Genomic DNA, 20,322 nt, shown 5'->3' with positions numbered 1-20,322 from the left:
GTACTATATCTCGTCTCTCTTTTGATTAGTTTCAAGAGCCCAATAATTTGTTCTTTGTTCGTTTATCTGTTTTTTCTTGGCATTCATTCACTCTTATATTAGATAGCGGGTGTGTGTGCAATATTATTATTCCCTTTAACCCAGTTTACGGATACAGTTGTACTTTCTTTTACAACTACAGACACTCAGCGTATACTGTCCATCACCATTGTACTTTCGTTGGGTTTCATGTTTCTTTTCAAGCGATTTTTTTGGTCTCTAGTTCCTCTTGAAGTTAAATCTAAGCTCAGTGTTGATTTATTTGCTGCAAGCTTCTATACACATCATCCCAATAGAATTTAATTAGTGAATTGTGTGAGTTGGTTGTTCGTATCATCATTGACTCATTGTTTGCTGTCAGTTGGAGGGGGGGGGGAGATAATAAATTAGTTGTGAGTTACTTGCGGGTGATCCATGTATTTGGGTAGAACAATACTAGCAAGCTTAAGAAAATACAAACATACACTTTCTATCAAGACTCTTTCTAAATGTAACCGTGATGTCTATTATACCGTCCAATCTGTAAGCTGTACCTTTAACTGATTTGAAATGTTTTCGTGCGAAAATGTGGAAATTATGGGCGGCATGTCAACTAATAATTAATAAACTGCATGCGATCTCGATATTTGTGACAACAATGTCTTTTCAACGTTCCAACTCCCCCAACATACGCTCAAGCAAGTTCGTGATAAATTCGGCCAATTTATCAGCGGTCACCTCTGCCCTGAAATATTTTAATTTGATGGTGTGATTGCTTTCGTTCTCTCTCTCTCTCTCTCTCTCTCTCTCTTCTCTCTCTCTCTCTCTCTCTCTCTTACGCAAAAGGATATTAATGTTCAAGGGAGCAGACGGAAGATCAGCAAAATATGAAATTCATCATAGGATGTTTAATTACACTGGAGTAGAATGACAATGAGCTGTAGGTGATGGAGATGACGAAGTCACTCCCGCAAACACCTTGCAAGACATGATAATGTTACGTGCTTGAAATTGACTGTCATTCCAATATCACAGGAAAATATCAAAAGTGGGTCGCGATCCAATAAAAGTGTAATTGCTTTAATTCCCTACCTAGCATTCAAAATTATAAATATATTCAATTCATAATAATTGTTGTATATTTATCAAGGTCGTGGGAACTTTTCTTCTATACTCGCACACAAATCGATTGTTTTGTTGCTGTTGTTGTTGTTTGTCTGTTTGTTTTATTTTCTCAATAAGTATCTGCTTTCAGATAGAAAATGACGGAAATCGAACGGGCCGTTTAAAATGGTCATAGGCAAACAAAAGATTATCCATCATAAGCTGTAAGGGATTGTCCATTTAAGTTTGTGTTGAGCGTGGTCTGGGAATTTATTTTAAACCCGAATATTATGTTTCCTGTTGTCTCAAGGTAGCATATTTTGTTAACAAAGATAATGAATGCAACTAGTTCTTTTATCTACAAACGAAAGCAAGAATATTTATTCAAAATAGGTAGGGGTCGGAATTTTTCTCACTCCACCCCACCCACAGAAAAAAAGTAAATAAATAGAAAGTACTAAAGTACTAAATTCTTTTCCTCGTCCGAGATCAACTACCAATGGCAACAAGAACTGCATTGTTGTCCATTGAAAACACCAAATCAATATACGTCATGCTTGCTGTTTTAAAGAATGTGACACCTAATGCCGATTTATGAAACTTGCAAGTTTGTTGATCACAAATGCTAGGCACTCAGTAGTAATGTCGATAATCAGAATAGTGGCAGCTTTTGAAAGTAGCAATGTTCTTTATACTTAATGTTTCTTGCCACACTACACATTCCGCTGAATTTTGAACTTTGTTTTATTTTGTCACACTTAATATTCATTGGGTTTCCCCATATCGTTGAAGAAGAACGTAACTGTAGCAGCAATTGAAAGCAACAATGTACCTGATGTGTGTTTTTTAAACATACACGACACCTAACGACATTTCGAAATTATGATCTTGTTTCTTCACAAAGTGTAACAATGCTTACTGTAGTGTTCTCCTACAGCAACCTGAGAAATTGGAGTAGAAGCAACTGATGACCACAATGAAGATTTTATGATTTGTACTGTTTAGAAATACGAGACATAACGGACAAATTTAGGGCTTGAAAGTTTGATTTTTGGGCATAGTTTTAAACAATGTTGCAATTGAGTTATGGAATAAGGTCAACCTTTTTATTGCTCTATAAAACTAAAATCGGAATTTCCATATACACAGTATCTAAAGCGTGGCAATTGTCTGACTGCATCGTCATTAGCCTGGATAGTGTCAGAATATATGTCGATAGGCTCAAAATAAGTGTTATCAACCATAGTATGTGCTGGCATTCAACGTATGTGGAGATAAGTTAGAATAAGTGTTTGTACCTTGCAACAGTTATTGGTCAGTCAGAATATGTGTTACTCAGTCCAAATATATGTTGTTCAGGCAAAATAGGTCTTGATCAGTCAGTCTGTTTCTCTCAGTTAAAACAGGTGTTAAACTCCAAGAAGAGACATTGGTCAGTCAGGATAGGAGTTTGTCAGTCCCAGCATGTCTTGGTTATTCTAAATATGTTTTTATCAGTCACAATAAGTGTTGGTCAGTCAGAATAGGTATGGGTAAGTTACTATTTGTTATGATCAGACAGAATAAGTGTTGGTAAATTATAAGAGGTGTTGGTGTGTCAAAATAGGTATGTGTCTGCAAGAACGTGAGTGAAATCTATAAAAAGAATATACGTTAGTCCTCATAACCCGACCCCCTATTTTGTACGTCATTAGTCATAAGTTTGTATCTGTCTGTGTGTGTGTGTGTGTGTTACTCAGTAAAAGCAGTAATTGGTCAGTAAGAAAGTGTTAGAGACAATCGTATATCTACTCAATTAATGATCCGTTTGTTTGTAAGTGAGTTTACTGAATTGTATAAAATGTTTGTTATATTGTGAGGGCACCAGTGTTATATTGTGAGGGCACGAGTGTTATATTGTAAGGGCACGAGTGTTATAGTGTAAAAGATAGTCTTTGTCCTACTTATTTTCTGTCATATTCACCACACATGTAACGTTTCCATTAATAGTTTTAAATTTAATTATACCCTACAGTGTTATACAATCATACAATTTATAAAGTTCCATAGACCCCGATTGTGACATCCGTATTGTATGGACACCCACCCCTCGTTGTCCAACATTTATTTTATCAGTAATGTTAAATCCCTATTTCTCCCATAGATCCATATTTGTGTTAAATTTGTAAATCCCCAACACCACCACCACTGACCTAGGTGTTACAGAGTCCGCCTCGGATGCGGGGAAAGTCACGGGTTCGAACGCAGACTGATTCTTGCCAAACCCTTTTTTTTAAAAATGATAGTAACACCTGCCTCGCTAAGCGCTCAGCGTTAAGGGGCTGATGGTAGGATTGATCGGCCTGGTGTCAAGATAATCTCACTGGGTTTGACATGATGCTACATGTCTGAGGCATGATGCTCCAGTGCTAGACATCACTATAAACTGCTACACTGGAGGCATCGTGGCGATATAACTGAAACATTGTTATAACTACGAAAAAACTCCAAAAAACAAACAAAAAAATCACAAATTAACCTTTCTCCCCACAGTGCCATTTCCGTGATGCTAATCTCTAAGTCCCTTATAAATCCGTCATGTTCCTCCAAAAGTGTCATCAGTAATATTAAATTCCCCACTGTCCATACAGAGTCGTCTTCATGTTAAATGTATCATTCTCCTCCTCGTGGTTCGAATCCTATCATCAGACCAGTCTGGGCCAGCTACCATAGTGTGTCCTTAGGCAAGTTTTTCACTGCAATTGCCTTGGCACTAAATAACCTATTTGTGTTACTATACCGTAATGCACCAAACCGAACCAATCCAATGTCTTCTTAGTGTGATCGTAATGATATATTCCATTCCCAATACTGTCCCCTGATACTACTTTGTTATTTGATCACATTTACCCAGTAATAGCTATATAAAACCTTTACACATCCAAACCTTCAAAATTCCAAATAAAAGAGGTTTAGTAAAATTAGAAGAAAAAAATTAAATTTATGAAAGTATAAATGTATGGGGGGGGGGGGCAGAACGTTATATACACACACAGCCTTTTTCGTTACATTTATTGTATGCAAACTGTTCGGAGTAAATTGGTTCGCTTCACACATTTTCTCTGACATAATTTCCTATAGCAAAAGTACTTCGCTCATAGCTTCAGATGATATGTGATGCAGATAAGATGAAAATGAATGCAGCTAGTCAGTTCTCCTTGCCGTTTTTGTTAGTTGAAATGTAATTCAAGAAATTCAGTGGACTCTAAACACTGCATTAAAGTTTTAACTTCTGACCTAGAAAGATATATTGTTTAACAAATAATAGACTGTCCCAATAACATAATTGCGACTTTTGGAAAAACAATTTAGATTTTCGGAAAATCTTTTTCTTGGAAGTGTACTTTCAGAATAAGCATAGATAAATTATAAGTGCTAATCACTAGTTTGGTTACTTGAAACATCGAGCCTGTCTTAATACCCGTAAGTATTTGTTTCATTTCCTTTAGGTGAATGTATAATTTTGTACTCTAAAAAGTTTTAATTTTTCATTTAAAGCCTTTAACGCGAAATAAAGAAACGCTTTTAGACCTACACAGGTAAAATAAAATATTAATATTGACTTGTTTTGAAAATGTTGAGGCTTTGTGACAACTGAAGTTAATTGTACTGTGCTTAATATTAATATACTTTAGTTTCAGAATATGCTCAAGTAAATTACAACGACAATTACTTTGCTAAAAACAAATAATAATAAAACGCTATTTAGTGATTACGTACACATTGTAATTTCTTTCGAATGTGTTTGAATACTTAAACTAGGAATTTACAGAGACCGTTTAATGAACAGAATAAACGAAATAGTTTTAGTTGGGCAATTAAAAATAATGTAATTATGTATACTGGCAAGTAAGAACAGCTATCAAAATGAATATTTTAAGCGATTAGTAGTTTTGAAAGCAACTGCTTTATTACACAGAACCGTATTGATCAGGTGACACTCACCTTTATTAGCATCAATATAATGTGATATTATTGTTTGCACTGGCGTACCGAATAGGGGGCAGTTCGAGCGAATAGGGATGGTGACAACAGAAAACGAAATAAAGAGGGAAAAGGAAAGGAAAAGATGCAAATCAGGATATTATTTAGAAAAATTAGTGATGCCGCCCTTGCTAAAGCCGCCGCCCTAAAATAAGAGGCTATGGGTGGCATCTTGGACCTTCGTCCCGGACGACATTTTAGCTCCGTACGCTGCTAAATGTTCGTGTTATTGTGATATAACCATGTCAAACCAGTATAACAACGTTATAATGTAGTACAATGTAGTACAACCCATACGTGATAAATGGGTCATACGATAAATGACATGTAATATATGGCACATATCCAGAAACATACAGGGATGCTAGAACTGAGGCCCTGTCATTGTCCCAGAGACGTACAGGGATTTTAGGACTGGATCCCTAGATTGGCCCTTTACAGTGTGTGTGTGTGTGTGTTAGTGCCATTTTATAAGTCTTTGATATGACTCAACCGGGGTTCGAACCCGCGACCTTCCGTATTAGCCTTTTACAAAGCTGCTTTAATTAGAAAATGCATAATAGAAAATGCCTTGATATGTACATATTAATTGAGCTGAAGTACCAATACTTAAGGGAAACGTTTGAGATAAATAATGTGCTTTCCTGGATATATGAATTTAATTTCCTATTGTTTCTTCTGGGGAATTTGTGTTCACACACACACACACACACACACACACACACACACACACACACACATATATATATATATATATATATATATATATATATATATATATATATATATATATATATATATATATATATATATTATGAGAAACCATGTAAGTAAGATCAGAAATCGATCTGTTGAATCAACGTGTGAGATAAGTCTTATTTGCAAATTTAAGTAAGAATACATTACTTATTTCCCTTTTTTTTCAGTTTAATCCATGCCCTTAAAGAGCACTAGTCTTCGTCTGACAAGGAAAATGACATAATCTTTAAAATGCTGCCCGAATTATTAATATATTAAGGTTTCGTTTCTATTTATATTTAACCAAAGTAAATTAAATAAAAATAATTTAAATGTTTGGTGATGAATGTTATTAGAACTAAAAACAGCCAGTTTTATACGGTTTGGTGTATGTTCCATGATACCTTTAAAGATACTAGGCGGTATGTGGCGATATCGTATTGAAATTTCAATTTAAAAAATCATAACGTAAATTCAAAGTATAGTTTTGTTTTATATGTTCTGTTTTGGAGTCTTGTCTCCCTGTCGGGAACGTAATTATAGCTTCTGGCATTTCTATGTGAAAATAGAGCAAGTTGTTATTTGGTATACGGCACCTCCATAGGAGAGCCAAAAAGGTCGGGTAAAAAAACAAGTGCTTATTTTCCCCTTCAAATGCATTAACCAGTTTGTTATGTACTCATGACTTTCCTACCTGAGACTGAATAATAAAACAAAATACACTACTTAAAGCGAAGTAATTTGAGTTCTGCTAAATTTTAAAGAGCCAGATCTAAATGAGCGACACAGGAAGACACAGCAGTTGTTCACGCGCACCAAGCAACCTTGAACTTCGATGAAACGGCAATATGTTGTGCTACATTAATCTGAAATTTCGAGTTACGACCTGAAAAAGCGTGCATTAGAATAACTATCATAGTAGTTACGATCTGAAAAAGCGTGCATTAGAATAACTATCATAGTTGATCTGGATCGGCAGGATTATGTCCACTGCAGAAACAACTAAACTTTGATTTTCTATTAATGGTTCGGAGCTATGATCTGAGTCTTTCCCAATGGACATGTGACAAGGGGATTAGCCTCGACAGCAGCGGCACGTCTCTACTGTTTTTTCCATTGGATATTTTGGAATCATAAACAAGCACAAATATTAGTTTTAGTGAAACTTAAAAGGAGATTGAGACTTGATTCTGTGAAGATTAAATTTATTTCGTTTTGAATGCAATGAATTCTCGTATGATTGGTTTTGGAACTGTGGTCTACAATACAGAAAAAATTCATTTAAGGATCTATTTGTGGTGAGCCTATGTAATTCGGATTAGCTAGAAAAATTATGGCTGCAACATTTCAGGAAATCCAGAAATTAGAAAGGTAAGTCCTTGCTATATCAGGTCATTTTCTGTCGTTTATATGATCGTTGCAGGAGGGACTCCAATTTTCAATAGGGGTTTCCTTTTTCTCGAAATAAATATGTTTAAAATGATGTGCCCTTCACTTAATTACAAACATTACGTGACTTGCATTTTATATTTTCGATTTGTTTTTGCTCGAAGATTGGAAGGTATATACATCAAATGACTATTGGACATCAAATGACTATTACATCAAATGACTATTGGACATCAAATGACTATTGGACATCTGAAGTGGACAGAATCAGGCCATCAGTTGACTGGAATTGCAAATATCGAGTACAGGGTCAAACTTCGTCAATGCTGCAATTTGGTGTAGTCTGCAAACCGACAGAAGACATAACAAACATTAATCGCAATTTCTCAGATGATGCGTCATCCTCCTGCCAATTTCATTCGTATATGGCTCGATTTAAGGTCGTTTATGTTTGCTAGGCCCGGTAGTAAACAGATGCCCTACGGCGCCGAGAATTCAAACGTTTTGAAAGGCAATAGGCTCTGACCCCTACACCACAGCATAAATGTCAAAATATATAAGATGCGCTGTGAAGTTAGATAAAACTCGCACTTTAATCCTAGCTCATTACCTTAAGTGACGTAGCAAGAAATTATACTCTCCCACTCACCCCGTACGCCCTACCATCCACTCCCCGCAAAACGGAATTATAGGGCCCGATCCCAATGTGAATGTTGTTTGATGGGAATTCTGGGACCTCACTGGACCTGTGCCTCCTGCAGTAGCTGCTACAACCACTGATTAGCTTCCATCGGTCGTGGGTACTATTTGCTCTTTCTAATATTATCTCTAGTTAAAAGAGACTTTTATCTACGTTTTTGCATGTTTACATTTGACTTTGCTACGTCTCGATTTAAGAATGAATTGATTACAGATACAGTTCTACTTGCCACAGTGACCTAGTAGCAAATATTTTGGCCGCTTGAAACGAGATCGTATTTAATGCTCAAAATACAGTCTGATTAGTATGCTCGTGTGCAAAATACTGTTTGATAAGAATTTTCATCTCCTAAGTTCAGTTTGTTTAGTAAGTTCGTGTCCTGAATTCAGTTTGATTTGTTTGTTCATGTCCAGAGCACAGTTTGATTAGTATGTTTATGTCCTGAATTCAGTTTGATTAGTATGTTCATGTCCAGAGCACAGTTTGATTCGTATGTTTATGCCCTCAATTCAGTTTGATTAGTATGTTCATCTCCTGATCACAGTTTCATTTGTATGATTATGTCCTGAATTCAGCTGGATTAGTTTGTTCATGTCCAGAGTACAGTTTGATTAGTATGTTCATGTCCAGAGTACAGTTTGATTAGTATGTTCATGTCCAGAGCACAGGTTTGATTAGTATGTTTCTGTCCAGAATTAAGTTTGATTAGTATGTTCATGTCCAGAGTACAGTTTGATTAGTATGTTCATGTCCAGAGCACAGGTTTGATTAGTATGTTTCTGTCCAGAATTCAGTTTGATTAGTATGTTCATGTCCAGAGCACAGTTGGATTTGTATGTTTATGTCCAGAGAACAGTTTGATTAGCATGATTATGTCCTGAATTCAGTTTGTTTAGTAAGTTCATGTCCAAAATACAGTTTGATTAGTTTGTTCATGTCCAAAGTACAGTTTGATTAGGTTGTTCATGTCCAAAGTACAGTATGATTAGAAGGTTCATTTCCAGAGCACAGTATGATTAGTATGTTCATGTCCAGAGCACAGTTTGATTAGTATGTTTATGTCCTGAATTCAGTTTGATTTGTTTGTTCATGTCCTGAATTCAATTTGATTTGTTTGTTCATGTCCTGAATTCAGTTTGATTTGTTTGTTCATGTCCTGAATTCAGTTTGATTTGTTTGTTCATGTCCTGAATTCAGCATGATTTGTTTGTTCATGTCCTCAATTCAGTTTGATTAGTATGTTCATGTTCAAAGTACAGTTTGATTAGCATTTTTATGTCCTGAATTCAGTTTGATTAGTTTTTTCCTGTCCAGAGCACAGTTTGATTTGTATGTTCATGTCCAGAGCACAGTTTGATCAGTATGTTTATGTAATGAATTCAGCTTGTTTATTACGTTCATGTCCTGAATACAGTTTGATTAGTTTGTTCATGTCCAGAGGACAGTATGCTTAGTTTGTTTATGTCCAGAGCGCAGTTTGATTAGTTGTTTATGACCTGAATTCAGTTTAATTAGTTTTTTCATGTCCAGAGCACAGTTTGATTTGTAGGTTCATGTCCAGAGCACAGTTTGATTAGTCTGTTCATGCCCAGAACACACTTTGATTAGTATGTTCATGTCCTGAATTCAGTTTGATTAGTTTTTTCATCTCCAGAGCATACTTTGATTAGTATGTTCGTGTCCTGAATACAGTTTGATTAGTTTGTCCAGAGCACAGTTTGATTAGTATTTTCATGTCCCGAGCACACTTTGATTCGTATGTTTATGTCCTGAATTCAGTTTGTTTATTAAGTTCATGTCCAAAATACAGTTTGATTAGTTTGTTCAAGTCCATTGCACAGTTTGATTTGTATGTTCATGTCGAGAGTACAGTTTGATTAGTATGTTTATGTCCTGAATTCAGTTTGTTTATTAAGTTCATGTCCAAAATACAGTTTGATTAGTTTGTTCATGTCCAGAGCACATTTTGATTAGTTTGTTCGTGTCCTGATTTCAGTTTGTTTCTTGATTTCATGTCCAAAATACAGTTTGATTAGTTTGTTCATGTCTAGAGTATAGTTTGATTAGTTTGTTCATGTCCAGAGTACAGCTTGATTAGTATGTTCATGTCCATAGCACAGTTTGATTTGTATGTTCATGTCCAGAGCACAGTTTGATTTGTATGTTCATGTCCAGAGCACAGTTTGATTGTATGTTCTTGTCCAGAGTACAGTTTGATTTGTATCAAACATGTAGAGTTTAGTTTGATTAGTATGTTCATGTCTGAAACACAATTGGATTAGTTTATTCATGTCCAGAGTATAGTTTGATTAGTATGTTCATGTCCGAAATACAGTTTGATTAGTATGTTTATGTCCTGAATTCAGTTAGATTTTTATGCTCTAGTCCTGAATTCACTTTCATTAGTATGTTCCTGTGAGAAATGACGTTTGGTTATCATATTTATGTCCGAAATGTAGTTTGATTAGTATCATCATGTCCAGACTTCAGTTTGAGTTTAATGTGTGTGTCCGAGATACAGTTTCATTAGTACATTTATGTCCAGAGTGCAGATTGATTAGTATGTTCATGACTGAAATACAGTTTGATTAGAATATTCATGTCCAAAATAAAGTTTAATTGGCATGTTCATGTCCACAGCATGATCATGTCAAAAATTAAGTTTGATAATTAAGTTCATGTCTAAAATATAGTTTGAAAAGTATGTTCATGTCCAGAGGTAAAATCTAATGTTCTTATTCGAAACACAATTTGATTAGTATGTTTGTGTCCAAAATATAGTTTGATTAGTATGTTCAGGTCCAGAATTCACTTTGATTAGTAAGTTCATGTCCAAAATATAGTTTCATTAGTATGTTTATATCCATAATACAGTTTGATTAGTATACTAATAATAATAATGAGGACTTTGTATTGCGCCAAATTTATAGAAGCACTAACCGCTTTTTAACATTAGACAACGCCTACAAGATAAAAAAACATATAATAATATTAATAAAAAATAGACACCATGAAATTAGAAAAACATAATAAAAAATTTAAAAAGCATGCTGAGAATATTTCAGGTAGGAAACATTATTAGGTCTTTAAGTTTGTTCTTGCAGTCGTCATAAGTGAGTTTTGAGAGCCCTCTTGAATGTGATCACTGTGTCTTCGTGTCTAAGTTCAGTGGGAAATTCATTCCGTGTTGCTAGGCCCTGGTATGCAAAAGAACGCTGCCCATATGATTTTGTTTTCATAGTGGGAATAATACGTATACTATTGTTAGACGAGGAGAGTAAGTATTGTGCTGGTGTGTACACATGTGTGAGGTCGGATAGGTATGTTGGACTAGAGTCCGACAGTGAAACGTAGCACAGAGAACACATTTTGTGTTTGATTCTGGATCGAATGATATACAGTGTAGGGTACAGAGCAGCGGAGAGGTGTGCTCTGATCATGGTACTCTAAGTATGATCCTAGCAGCTGTGTTTTGAACTTTTTGAAGTTTCTGGAGTAGATTATGAGATGAACCAGACATAATTGAGTTACAATAGTCCAGTCTTCAAAGTACTAATGAACATACAAGTGTTTTAGTGGCATCAACTGAAAGATATTTGCGAATTGAGCTGATACGTCTCAGCTTAAGAAATGCAGCCTTGCATAAGTTCATGACATGCTGGTGCAATGTGAGAGTACTGTCCAGAGTAACACCTAGGTGTTGTACTGATTGTGTGAATTTAATGGTGGTGCTGCTAATATTTATTGTTTGAGGTAAATAATGTGAATGAGAAAGTCTTTGTGTTGTGATCAGAATGGCCTCAGTTTTATCATCATTCATCTGCAGCTTGTTACATGTCATCCATGATTTCACATCAGTAATTCACCTCTCTACACACTGGATGATAGCATCAACTTCAGTTGGGTGGCTAGATTTGTATATTTGGGTGTCATCAGCGTACAGAATGAAGAGAACAAGTCCAAGAACAGACTCCTATGGAACACCACAACATAGATCAACTGGGCTGGAGTGTATTCCATTTGCAGATATAATTTGTGTCCTGTTGACCAAGTAGGATCTGAACCACAGTAAGGCTGTATCATGAATGTCAAATACATGCTGGAGACGGTGAAGTAATATATCATGGTCTATTGTGTCAATTGCTGCAGACAAATCAAGGAGGGTGAGGACCGTAATCTTTCCGCTATCCAACGCAGAGAGAATGTCATTAACTACTTTTAGAAGAGTAGTTTCAGTACTGTGGCAAGGGCGATATGCAGATTGTACATTGCTAAAAAGACTGTTTGAATTTAGAAAAATATTTATGCTTGAAACTAAAAGAAAGAAATATTTCCGACACAGAGGTTATACACATCTATGCAATCAAAAATCCAAACTGTCTCAAAAGATAAAACCAAAACCGGCAACAACCAGAAATGTGCAATGTCCGAACTGTGTTACTGAACCTTTGTGAAACGCCATAAATCCGCCACAGTTTAGTCAAATATTGCAAATGAAAACTCTTGAGTTTACCAGTCAGAGTGGTTCATTCATCAATATATCACCGCAATAGTAATAGCAACGACTGCCATATTTCCAGGACGGATATTATAAGTTTCCAGCAATTGTATGAATCAGAAATCTCCTCAATCATTACACACTTAAGAGCTCTGTACCCAGTATTGAATCGTAACATTCGATACGATATATTTTTTCATAATTAAAACCGGTAAAAGTTTGAAGTCAAATTTTTTTAAAATACTTATTGTTTTTTCCATAGATATCCATCGATTAAATGTGATAATGCAGCAATAATATCAATGTATTTTTTTTTCTTCTATTTTCTCAAGTGTACGATAGGTCAACCCACTGCGACCATTAACATATTCGTATTAATGTGCAGTGTTTCCAAAGAATAGCATAATCAAGAATTACTTATCGTGAAAACGTCTTTGCTGCAATTGTTGCACAGGAACGTTGAAGTCATGTGTTTAGGCCAAGTTCTACAAAGTCATATTTGCAACGCTAAAGTGGATAACAAAATAATTTATCAATCTTGTTTATGGTCTGGCTACATGCAATCTTAGCCAAGCGATTGAAAGATCAGTATTGTTCATATTGACAACATCGCTTTCCATCATTCATAATTTTACATATAAATTTGTTTGCTTATAAAATGTTGCAAATGCAGTGGTATGGTTGTTAGTGCATCGTTGGAATTGAGACATTTGTTAGACTTGACACCAGCTTCTGAATGACTTGTTTGTAAGGTTTTAATTTGCTTTTTTCGCATGGTCCTGCGATGAAAGGTTATGCTCGAGTTTGTATAACTCAACCACTCAGAACGGATAATCATTATTGCAGGTGTTCCGAATAGTGGAGATCGAATTCAACAAAATATCCATCGGATATATTCACCGCATCATCGACAATCCTCGCTGTGCTGCTTATATTTCGACGACAGTGTTTCATTGGCAGAACAACATAATTTATACCCGACTGCACATGGTACGTGTTTTTGTTCCATTTGCTTATTTATCTGGACGACATACAAGGTTAAATTTTCGTTTCGAAGGTCTGAAGCCGCCTTGCATAAACGGAACAGTTTCTTCTGCAACCATGTCTTCAAAGTCGCCAAACCTATTATGCAGCGTTAGATGGTATCAGTTCGTTTGTGATGCCTCTTAGTGTTCTGTTTTTCTTTGTTTGGCGACTTTGATCTTACGGATTTATTGAATCATATTTGTGCAGAAACTGTGTATTTATTTTAGGTTTATAATGTGGGTCGTTTGAATATGTTGCTTCATCGGGTTGACTTCTTTGTGTTTGTGCACCCCTGGTTATCTCTCTACCAGTTTTGATTACAACCGAGAAGGTTGGGTTTTGAATAGAGGTTCTAGATTCTACCAGCCTTACTGCCTCTAGAAAAGGGATAATGTTTAGGTTTAGTTTGATTTTCGTCTCTAGTTAACAGGTTTCGCAGATCACGAAGTTCGCATTGTGATTGACAAAGTGAACGAAATGTGGGGTACCTTTACATTAAAGTTCCCGATGGGAGGAGATGCCGTATGACCACAAAGAGAGTTTAAGAGTATATGTCTCCTTTCTTACCGTACTTCTGACACTCGAATCATCGAAGTGGATATAGGATATAAATCTCACCTTTGACCTCAGATATTGGATAGTATCAGTGCCTTAAAAGTATGTATGGTAGTGACTGTGTACTGCAAAGGTTGATACGGAGGTGTCGAACCGCAGTAAAAGCTTGGTTGTTCATGCCTTCGAAGTTTTCAGTGTCAATGACTCGCCAGATCACGATGACAAATCACGCCCTTCTATGAATTCAGTTAAGTATAAGCAAATAAGGTTACTGAATTATCAAAACATATTTTAATTTTTTGATGTTTTTAGAGTGTACCCTTTTCCCACGCTCCACAAGCAAGCTATCCGTTTTTAACTTTTTAACGCTCATTGGCGATAGTGCATTCAGTGGTCGTGATGCTCATTTGGATTGGATCACCATGAAGCATGGAAATGACTCCACGCCACATGGCTCATCCTCCGAGTCCTACAAATGTTTTGGTAGTTTTATCTTGCTTTTGTTTTCTTTCTGTTATATCATATTTTGTTTGATGTTCATCACCCGCGTTCATCCATCCACCATGCAGTCCAACATGTGGACCCTTATCAAGTCCCGAGGTTACATAGACGATAAAGATAAATCCGATTGACACGTTAGTTCTCCGCCTTCTAGGAAGGTTTCTGAGATGGACAATATGGTATAACAAAGGAATAAACTGCAAGGACAAAGCTGGTATCAAGATAACAAGAAAGAAATGTTTAAGAGACAGTGACAAAACTAATTTAAAAAACATCCTAGGGCTCAGCGTAACAAGATAATCTTTCGAGACTGGGCCCATGTCGACCAAACGTCAAAATGTTTTGCATTTATGTGTCTCTGATGGGTCTGACAGATACTTAAGTGCCAGGATTCTTTCCTCCCTGGACACGGGTAGCAACCACGAACAACAGCTTGCCTCCACTCCACTTAAGACATGCAACGTTAACTCATCGGGCTTATTCTACAACTCCGGATAAGCAGGGGCCTGACTTCTAATGAAAACAACTGCTTCTGTGTGATTGAGAAACACACTTGAAATATTATTAATGACGTTAACTTTGTCTGGTCTTGAAATGCTGACACAAAATTTTCACATTGGCGGCATTGCTCTATTTTGTGGGATTCCTTATGACATTTTAATGCATATTTTTAAAAAAATGCCCTTCGCTATGTTGTTTAAGAAAATTAAGTCAAAATTTCAGAAAGTGAAAATATAAATTTCTTTTAAATAAACGATTACCAGTGGGTAAAAACAGGAGCATATTTGTTCCTTATCTGTTAAACCCAGACAAATTGCTACCTATACTACACTTTAAATTTTGACAAATTGAATGGTTCTTGTGGGTAGAGGTGTCTCATTCCATGTTTGATCCAAGGACCTATATAATCGCATGTATCTAGTTAATAATGGATGGGATGACGATATATTTAAAGAAATATACATGATATTGAAAAGGAATATTGTATATTTGAGTTGCTCAAACTGGAGGTTCGTATGTATGCGCACAAGTTTGAAGCAAGTCCGTAATATGATCGGAGCATTTTGTTTACATCAAGTCCATAATATAATCAGGCAATTGGTTTGATCAAGCCCGTCATGTTATGTAACCAAAGCATTGGGTTTTTCTTCGACAATTTTAATTCAACAAAAGTTCACGGGTTTTTAATGTTTTGTCCCTGTGCTGGCATAGGTCAATATATTTCAAACTAGAGTGCTTTTCGGCTTGCATAGTTTTGATAGATCAACAGCTATCAGGATATCTTCAACTTTGTCCTCAAAATATTGGTTCAGACACAGGCCATGGGCAAGTGGATTTACAGAATTCACTTGCTCTGGATCAAATTCCACTCGCACGAAACGGTCAGAATTGGTTTACTATTATATGTTACAATGTTCAATGTTAAGTTAGTTGGTTTTCTGGGATTTAATGTCATTTTAACGCATGATAAGATTTATTTGGCGGCCAGTGTGTTTGGTGAAAGAAAAAACCCACAACAATCATACCCAACCTAGCACGCTTTTCTCATATATTACACAATGTTCAACCTGTTAAACTTTAAATAGAGAAACTTCACAAATCCTTCACATTAACAAAATATCTGCGTACATTTGCTTCATTTGCACCTCGCCAACCATTTGGGTGCGACCTTGTCTACTGAAATTCGGATTTGATTTGATTTAATTGAAACCAATATTTTCTGCAGGCAATGATTACATCAGTTGGTAATCAATACTTTCGTTTTTTGAACACTGCAATCAATTCAAATGACTCCAGTTCGACGTTCAAAACAAATGTGACTCGAAGAGGCATTTGTCTATTTCATATATCAATTAATAAAAAAAATAGCATCATGCTTCGAAAAAGAAATTTCAATTACAGCACTGTGGATGTGTCACAATTACATAAAACACACCCTGCGTATAACAATAGAGCCAACAGTAACAAATTGTTTCAAATGAATCTATTACAGAACGATGTAATTATCTTATTTTAATACCTGGTGAAACACACATTATATCGGATACTTTTAATAATCGCCAATTCCTTAGCATAGCTAAATATTAAATATTAATCGGTCGCATAGATATCAGTCGAAATTGTTGTGTGTGTTTGTGTGTATATATATATATATATATATATATATATATATATATATATATATATATATATATATATATATATATATATATATATATATATCTGTGTGTGTGTGTGTGTAATTTTATAATATAGTTTATATTTAAGTCACTTGGTTTAATGATTATTTTTTATTCTGCTTTATTTACTTGCTTTATTCATAAATCAAGGTTATCACCAAGATCACTTCAACAACTATTCGGTCAAAGTACGCTACAAAATAGTTTGAACGGAGGTCATGCCAGCATCATGTGGTCCCAGGAAAACATTTGTACCCTCGAAATGGCATGCATGTCCTAATTGTTGATTGGCACAATAATAACAAAATGTCAGATAATCACTGTAAAAATATTTCATAACAAAGAATATTTCAATGTCTGGAAACTTCTCTAGTGATTCAGAAATGTGGCTGTGATGGGTATGTAATGGATATACAAAGGAATTAAATGAGAAACTATCAATTTGTCGCTTATAGTTCAGCCTTGTAAGAGTCAGAAAGGAAATTGTAATTGTTTATGATTTGTTTGTTGCAATTGAAAACCATTTATTCAAAACAGACAGTACATTGCTAAATTATTGTGAATTATTCAAAGACTTGGATAATTAACAATTTCGTTGGATTACGTGAAACATTTAAGGACTTAAGTGACCTTAGAATCGTCATTCGGAATACTTTTGGATCGTTTCTTTATTACTGTGAAAATGATAGTACATTTAGAATATATAACAGGAATTCGAACCATACTGGAAATTATTTTGAGACTTTAACTTTGATTGATTTCATATTTTAGGTATCTATATATTTGCGTTAGATCTTTTTGTGACACAGTTTAAGCACCTAAAACGTAACAATAAATTAAACCAGTTGTGAAATACCGAGTCATAGTGAGCAAGTGAGCGTAATTACAGGTAACCAATGAAATATATCAAACAGAATAGTTCTGTTTCTCACCTTTTCGTCTCGTGCGTCACTTTGTATTCAAAGCCGTGGATAGTTTGCGCTGTATGAAACTATACCCCCGATTGGAAAATAATACCGTAAAACTTTACGAAATGCTCTACTGGGCTTGAGGCGCCCCAGGTCGTCTCAAATATTGCCCGTAGGCTACGACGGTGTGGTCTGTACACAAACAGTATAGCCATTGATACAATTAATTAGATGGTCTTCATTACGATGGAGGAACCAGTAAATGGAGTCCCAGAATATGAATAATTTATCAGTGTCTTACAAGATGAACATCATAGAGAAATTTATCAACTCGCTAGCAAGAACCTTACTTAGAATAGGGAGGAACCCCATCGACATTTCGAGGGGACCCGGTTGTCAGGCTATCCGAATTTTAAGCCCCGCAAATTGATGTTCCTTTTAAAGCTTTTATCTTCAGCAATAATACATAATGGCCATATTTTCGTATTCTAGAATCAGGAAATCTAAGTTAAATAACTGAGTCTACATTATCTTTGAGTAAGATACATTTCATACGTCTTTGGTCATCCAATATATATTGGAGGAGATTACCAATTAGCAATAAATAGTCTCAAAATCGGAAAGTTCCTGAAAATACCTATTTAGTGTGCTTTTAGTCAATGATGGGTCAGTATGGCTACACTGAAACTATATATATAACCAGATATAGACAGGAAATAGTAGCAAATTCATTCCCATGACTCCATGGCACGCCCTCATTGGTGAGTTGTGGTCAACGCCTGTAACAATGTGGCACAACGGAAGACAGTATTCCTCACCAGTCTGTATTTCCACATAAGCTAGATCTTCATATTTTCGTCCCCAAATTTAAAACAGAAGCCTACTGCAATTAAAAATATCTCAATCTTCAAAATTTCCAACAGAGTATGTTCCCTTGGTAACATATGGGATCAAGTCGACATTCGTCATTATTCATGAGAAAAAAATACGGGTGGAAGTAGGCGTTTGATTAAACCCTGGACGATCTTTTTATAACTGGAAACTTACAGATGATAATGAAAAATGTGTAGTGACCTTGTTGGCTGCGTGAATAAAAGTATGTACTTATGACCTCAGAGTATTCTACTCCTGAAAAGGATTTTAGTTTGCTAAGAATTTAAAATTCTGTCTGTTTGAAAAGCTTTGTGTTGGAATATGTGGGCAGGGAGTTCGTAGTCCGTATTTATAAAATATGCATGCGTTAAATTTTGTATCTGAGACTTTCTTTTCAAGCTGCTACATTCTTGTTTCTTGAAACATTTTGGTGACCTTAGCTTTTTAAGTTTATAACGGACGAAAATGAGGTATGTTCATGGGTACGTATGTGTGTATCTATGGATATATGTACGTAAACAGATAAATGGATAGCCTGAGAGATATAATAAATTATATACTTATTACTTAACCGAGTCTATAGGTAAATGACACGATAACCTTTACATTAGTATAAAAGAGATTAAATCCGACATTACCCTGCCCTATGTATTTTCAGGTAACAGGGTTTAGTGCTAGGAATCAACTTTCGGTTTCAAGCGATTGTTCACTCATTCGGGTATAAAACTGTTCATATCACGAGCAGAATAACCTGCAGCCAATAGCGTCAAAGTGTCAATAGGTAATAATATATTAATGTTGTAGTACATTTATAAATCATTGTTCTTTCAGTTAATAACACAAGTTAACTTGGAAAGTGAGTATCGATGTTTCATTCAGCCTTTTCACAAATTATATAAACTTTCAGCCATAACGTCACATTTAATAGTCGGGTTTCATATGTCTAGCATTTCGTCAGTGGGTGTTGACTATAAATAATTGTCCAATAGTGAGTCAGTAGTACAGATCTGATTTACTTGGGCATCACACTGTTGTTTCCGATAGTTTTAACTGTTTTCATACATCGTAAGTTTTTAAACATTTTATCAAGATTGAATTTAAAAAAACCATCAAAATTAAAATAAAGTGAAAAAATTGTTGTACAAGTATTTAGAGAATAAGTTTTAACGATTAATGACATTATGGTATGGACACAATAATTCCCTATTATCTACCCAACAAATTAATTAAAGATAGTACTTACATGGAGTCTACTCTATGCTGTTTGGACTTCGTTTTTAGGCATTTCTTCATGGCATCTCGTTCAATAAGTGTACACTAGAGGATCTACAGTTGACACATTTTAAAATCTTTACATTCAGGTGTAAAGGTGGAGAAAGTGAGTGAGATAGAATGAGCAGAAGAAAACGACACATGAAATAGGCCTAAATATAAAATTATGCGTCTCGAATAATATACACGGGCAGATATAGTTCCTAAATGGAAATAACTAGTCCCAGAAGTGATAACTGTTATATTTCCACTCTGGCCATTGACCTTACTCTCACAGATATATTTCAATATCTCATTTTAAAATATATTATTAGAACCAATTTGATTAGGTATTTTGGACCGCTCCGGTGGCCTAGTGGTTAGAGCGTCCGCCTCGGATGCGGGAGGGCGTGGGTTCGATCCCCGGCCGAGTCATACCAGAGACTTAAAAAATGGTACTAACAGCTGCCTCGCTTGGCGTTCAGCATTAAGAGGTTAGTGTTAGGACTGGTCGGCCTGGTGTCAGGATAATGTGACTGGGTGGGACATCATGCTACA

General features: G+C 35.6%; 1 protein-coding gene across 4 annotated transcripts in view; it reads left to right on the top strand.

The window, feature by feature from the left end:
* Positions 1-4,550: 4,550 nt before the first annotated feature.
* Positions 4,551-20,322, top strand: part of LOC149795830 (uncharacterized) — a 101,147-nt gene continuing 85,375 nt past the window's right edge. For 2 of the 4 annotated variants that reach the window (XM_089965733.1, XM_089965730.1), the window contains exons 1-2: positions 4,556-4,584; positions 6,072-7,254. The gene's annotated coding sequence lies outside the window, so the exon portion shown is untranslated. Of the gene's footprint in view, positions 4,585-6,071; positions 7,255-13,316; positions 13,461-20,322 lie in introns of all 4 variants that reach the window. The other 2 variants (XM_089965732.1, XM_089965734.1) reach the window with 2 other exon arrangements.

The sequence above is a fragment of the Sinohyriopsis cumingii genome, chromosome 7 (genome assembly GCF_028554795.1).
Source record: "Sinohyriopsis cumingii isolate HCF-2022 chromosome 7, ASM2855479v2, whole genome shotgun sequence".
NCBI classification, from domain to species: Eukaryota; Metazoa; Mollusca; class Bivalvia; order Unionida; family Unionidae; genus Sinohyriopsis; species Sinohyriopsis cumingii.
This window is presented reverse-complemented; position numbering and strand designations above follow the sequence as displayed.